This window comes from Bison bison, unplaced genomic scaffold, assembly GCF_000754665.1.
Source record: "Bison bison bison isolate TAMUID 2011002044 unplaced genomic scaffold, Bison_UMD1.0 scf7180017864194, whole genome shotgun sequence".
Classification (NCBI taxonomy): Eukaryota; Metazoa; Chordata; class Mammalia; order Artiodactyla; family Bovidae; genus Bison; species Bison bison.
The window spans coordinates 573,316-579,219 of record NW_011494766.1 but is presented as its reverse complement, the minus strand read 5'-3'; the positions used below and the strand labels follow the sequence as shown (position 1 = coordinate 579,219).

At 37.3% G+C, this 5,904-nt stretch overlaps 1 long non-coding RNA gene across 1 annotated transcript in view; it reads left to right on the top strand.

The window, feature by feature from the left end:
• The first annotated feature begins 298 nt into the window (after window positions 1–298).
• Window positions 299–5,904, top strand: part of LOC104991584 — an 8,788-nt gene continuing 3,182 nt past the window's right edge. The window contains exons 1-2 of the long non-coding RNA XR_825622.1: window positions 299–367; window positions 4,621–4,702. This is a non-coding gene — a long non-coding RNA (uncharacterized LOC104991584). The remainder of the gene's footprint in view (window positions 368–4,620; window positions 4,703–5,904) is intronic.

Genomic DNA, 5,904 nt, shown 5'->3' with positions numbered 1-5,904 from the left:
CAGGTTAGCTTAGAAACCACATGAGAAATTTAAATACAATCAGTCAGATAGGCAAACTGGGCCAGATTTAACAAGATTAAAAACAAACAAAAATACATGTAAAGACCTTGGTTTAGAACTAAAAAGAGCAAAGCAAAACAAATGAGGGGCTGGCAAGGCAGTGCCTCAAAATATGTTTCCATGAGCATGACCTGAGGGTCTGAGTTAATTTCACATTCAAGCTGAATGGACAAGGTTTTTGCCAAAAAGGTAGTGTTTCATTGGGTTGTACTGTACTTTGTACTGGTCAAAGGATACCTGGAAGAGTGTGCGCACTTCTGACTTTTAGCTTCTGAGTTGAATATCAGTGAACTGTAGTATATATAAGGTATGTTGCTAAGATTTTATCAGAAAAAATGTTTCTGAACTCCTCTGAAGTACTAGACACTCTCCTAGGGATATAGCAGCAAACAGGAGTTAAACACAGTGAATCTGGAAAGGGGGTGATTTATTTGGAAATGATATGAGGGTCCTTGTTAGCTGACATCCGTTGAACAGCTGGCATGTGGAAAAAGAATTAGCCTGATACCGTGTGGCTCCAGGGGGATTATGCAGAAGTTATAAGGGTGAAGATTTTGGTTACAGCATCTGTTCAAGTGGAGAATGTGGACTTGGGTTGGAGAATGTCTTGTCATTTTCCAGCGGAGACGGAATTGCGTCTGTTAGGGTAAATGATGTAATGTAGAAGGCACTTAGCATAGTACATGGAGGTCTTACTGATGCTTAGTCAGTAGAACAAAACTGTACAGGGTTTTCTGACATCTTTTGGGAGTATGGATAGAGGATTCTAGAATTCTAGAGAACAGGAACTCTTACCATATTTTTTTTCCTCTGTGCCCACTATAGAATTTGGCATATGGTTGGTGGTCTTTAAGTATCAAATAAATAAATGAGAGATTTTTATCATCTATGACTATACATTAATAATTATGAGTTAAAGAAGAAGAATTTCGAGTCCAGAAATCATTGTTTCCAATTCCATTTTCACTGATGATGCTATTTGACATTACCTTTTTTCAGCATCCTTTTTTTTTTTGCCTGTTACTTAAAGAAAATCTCAGTCATTTTCAGGAGCACATGGATCTTTTTGTTGTTTTAGAAAACATTCACTGGCTTGTGGATTTACTGAGAATTTACAATGAATCCATTATTTCATTCTCCAAATCAAGTAGGTTCCTTTTAAAGTCCAGATTATCTGTTATAACCTGCATTATTCTGAACTGCACAATACATCCTTCTCATTTATGAAGTCCTCTTGCTTCCAGAAGGTTCTCTTTGTATATTTCCTTTCTTCTCAAAAATGAACATTATTATTTTCAGCTTTCTAATCGCTCTTCTCTTTCCCTAAACTCATCTGGAAATACTTATTTCTAGTCCTCTCATGAGCTGGAAAAAAGTGTCAGTGTTAACTATACTAAGACTCTCTGCCATCTCTAGAGTGCTTACTATGTGCCAGGAGCCCGGCATATCTTATCTCCTTTAAAAAATCTTGCCAATTTTATGGTGTTGGTGTTATTATTCCCAATTTACAGATTAGGATGTGGAGGAGCTAGAATTTAGACCCCATTCTTTTTCTTAACCCCATGGTCAACTTTTTATGTCAACTAGAATTTTGGATTGAAACTGTAAACATGCTAAAAAGACAAATGGAAAATTGGGCTTTGTTTTGAATGGGGTTTATCTTTGTCAAATAAATTGCAAAGCTCCTTAGTACAACTGACCAAAAACAATGAGATTCAAAGGCTGATGATATCACTCAAAGTATTCTCAGAGTTTAGGGTTAGATGAGCTCCTATCAATCAGACTAGAAAGTTCTTTCCACAAGTTTCACAGCCAACCTCCTGGTCTTAAGACAAAGAGTGAGGCACTGCCTTGCTCAAGGTCAACAACCTGGTTAATAGCACAGAGAGGACCAAAGGCCAAGCTTCTAGATTTCCAGATAGTAAGACTATTTTTTGAGTGAAATCATGGACATTTTTCCCTAAAGAGAGACTCTACTCAGGCATAAGACACACAGAAGAAATGTATTTTGATGGATTCAAGCTAAAAATAAATCTTGATTTATGATCAAGCAAGTGTTTATAAAGCATTTCTGAAGCCCTTAGAGAAAGGTACTTTCTAAATGAAAGTTTCATTTGATCATTTTGAAATGTTTATTTTAGGCAAGCATGCTTTTCATAAAATATTTACACATGCTCCTAATAGCAAATATTCACATTAGTGTGTGCTAAAATATCTAAAATTTACTTAACCAAAATTGTTCGCTTTTCTGGGTACAACCAGCAGGATTTCCAGAAATCCGAAAGAGATAAAGGGATTTCCTTACAAAGCCTGTTAAAGAATCAGATAGGAATTTGGAAAGGGCAATTCTGAAACAAGACTCCTTTAGAATAAGAACTTCCTTAAGATCTTGACTTGAAGAGTCTGCACTAGCTCAAACACCTGCAAAATAAGCAAATAAGGCATAATTTCCCCAAGACTTTAAGCCAAAATTTTGCTAACTTCTTTTCACTGCCAAGGACTCAGTTAATGTTTCAGAGACTGAAACACAACAGGTTTTAGCAGTTTTTCTAGATTTCCAGAAGAATAGAAGAGATATGGGTATTGCCTGATTTATCAAAAGAAAAGCAATAGCGTAAACCTCTGCCTCTATTAGAGGTGATTCTAGAGATGTCAAAATATTCCTAACGTTGGCAGCAAGCCCTGTGGTAGGTGTACTTTGAACGGAAAACAATGCCACCTGTTTCTTTGAGCTTATTTTGAATAAATCTCCTGGGAAATCACAAAGCATAAACTCTTCCTGATAAAAAGGAAATTGCTCTGATAGAAGCCCCATGATGTAGCAGAAAGAGCATGAGGACAAGTTAATAGAGTTTCTAGGTTCTTCTTCCAGTTTGCTGCCTGTCAGATAGTGCCCTGAGGTGAATCACTTACCCTACCTGTGCCTCAGTTTCTCCCTCTGTAGAAGGAGGGCAATGGGCCATTTCTAAGGCTTCACTGGTGTGTTTTCACATATGTTCTTTCTTGATGATTTAGCTTCCTAAGGCCCACTTGACTTCACATTCCAGGATGTCTGGCTCTAGGTCAGTGATCACACCATCGTGATTATCTGGGTCATGAAGATCTTTTTTGTACAGTTCTTCTGTGTATTCTTGCCACCTCTTCTTAATGTCTTCTGCTTCTGTTAGGTACCTACCATTTCTGTCCTTTATTGAGCCCATCTTTGCATAAAATGTTCCCTTGGTATCTCTAATTTTCTTGAAGAGATCTCTAGTCTTTCCCAGTCTATTGTTTTCCTCTATTTATTTGCATTGATCACTGAGGAAGGCTTTCTTATCCCTCCTTGCTATTCTTTGGAACTCTGCATTCAAATGGGTATATCTTTCCTTTTCTCCTTTGCTTTTCACTTCCCTTGTTTTCACAGCTATATGTAAGGCCTCCTCAGACAACCATTTTGCTTTTTTGCATTTCTTTTTCTTGGGGATGGTCTTGATTCCTGTCTCCTGTACAATGTCATGAACCTCCGTCCATAGTTCATCAGGCACTCTGTCTATCAGATCGAGTCCCTTAAATCTATTTCTCATTTCCACTGTATAGTCATAAGGGATTTGATTGAGGTCATACCTGAATGGTCTAGTGGTTCTCCCCACTTTCTTCAAGTCTAAATTTAGCAATAAGGAGTTCATGATCTAGGCCACAGTCAGCTCCTGGTGTTGTTTTTGTTGACTGTATAGAGCTTCTCCATCTTTGGCTAGAAAGAATGTAATCAATCTGATTTCAGTGTTGACCATCTGGTGATGTCCATGTGTAGAGTCTTCTCTTGTGTTGTTGGAAAAGGGTGTTTGCTATGACCAGTGCATTCTCTTGGCAGAACTCTATTAGCCTTTCCCTGCTTCATTCTGTACTCCAAGGCCAAATTTGCCTGTTACTCCAGGTGTTTCTTGACTTCCTACTTTTGCATTCCATTCCCATATAATGAAAAGGACATCTTTTTTGGGTGTTAGTTCTAGAAGGTCTTGTAGGTCTTCGTAGAACTGTTCAACTTCAGCTTCTTCAGCATTACTGGTCGGGGTGTAGACTTCGATTACCATGATACTGCATGGTTTGCCTTGGAAATGAACAGAGATCATTCTGTCGTTTTTGAGATTGCATCCAAGTACTGCATTTCAGACTCTTTTGTTGACCATGATGGCTACTCCATTTCTTCTAAGGGATTCCTGCCCACAGTAGTAGATATAATGGTCATCGGAGTTAAATTCACCCACCAGTCCATCTTAGTTCGCTGATTCCTAGAATGTCGATATTCACTCTTGTCATCTCCTGTTTGACCACTTCCAATTTGACTTGATTCATGGACCTCACATTCCAGGTTCCTATGCAATATTGCTCTTTACAGCATCGAACCTTGCTTCTATCATCAGTCCCATCCACAATGGGGTGTTTTTTTTTTTTTTTTTTGCTTTGGCTCCATCCCTTCATTCTTTCTGGAGTTACTTCTCCATTGATCTCCAATAGCGTATTGGGCACCTTCTGACCTGGGGAGTTCATCTTTCAGTGTCCTCTCTTACTGTTTTTTCCCAGGCTTTTCATGAGTCCACCTTCCAGAGGCACTATATCTTTATGAGACACAACTTCCATCTACCCTTGCAAATGATATTACAAGGTAAGAGACATTCATATCAATTCTTCATGTTTTAAATCACTTTTATGCATGTTGCAAACTTGTAAAACTTTCTCTGATATAACCTTATCAAAGTTTTTCTTTGTTCCCATCCAAAAAAGAAAGTGTCAGTCATTTAAAAGTATATCAAGTTGGCAAGGGGAATGTTTGACTTCCTTAAAAAAATTAACTCTTTAAGCATTGCAGCCAGTTGTTCTAACGGTGTGATAATCAAACAACTAAATGGAGTAGGTTTTGGCAAAGGCTTACAGTCTGTTAGCATTAGTTGGATTTGTAAAACATAATTGAAAGTAACGAGTCCCATTTCTTTAAGAGTGGTTTATGGTAGAGGCTTTTTACTCTGTGGTTATACATATAGAACTAATTAGGCCTTGGAATCCAAATTGGCCTATCAAATTGAGCAAAGGGAGAAGAAAAACAATTAGTTACATTTAAAAAAGTATAGACTGCCAAAAAAGTTAATCTAGTTGTACATGTAAATAAATACACTTCAGCCTGTGGATCAAGACAGATTAGCAGGTTATGCGATCCATGCTTTGGTCAGAGACAGCTTTAAAAGCAATAAACAGAACAGAAAATATCAGAGTATATCATAATAATAATTAGTATTGGTTTATGAAATTTAATTTTACTTACACAGAGGGAACACATATACATGCATATATGTTCCTGGTCACAATGTAAATTTTATTTCTCACTCTCAGTCTGATTACAAAAAGGTCAAGTTCATTGAATAGAATTTTTATCCTACTGTTGTTTGAAAATTGTATAAATCTTAGTTATGTTGAATTGGTTCATAATGCTTTTCAGGTCTACTATATTCTTCTACTTCTCTGTACATTCATTCTATTAATTTCTGAGAGTTTGATATTGAAACTCCAACTAAAAATCTTACTTTATCCACTTAAACGATGGTAATATATGGTGAACCTATATGTAACTCTGTTCTGTAATTTCCAAGTCTCCTGTAAATGCATTATCATATTTTCATAACTTTAAAAATAAGAAAGATAAAAGAACCCAAAAAGGTCAAGTTCCTGGGGAAAGGTATTGTGAGATGGAGACTTTTGTGCAGAAGGTTTATCAGGAAGAGCAGTGCAGGCACATTGCCTGTAAAGAAGGACAGGGAGGCAGGGTTGGGTGGGAGAAACTGAAAGAGTGGCAGGTATGACAGGGGGCTGGTT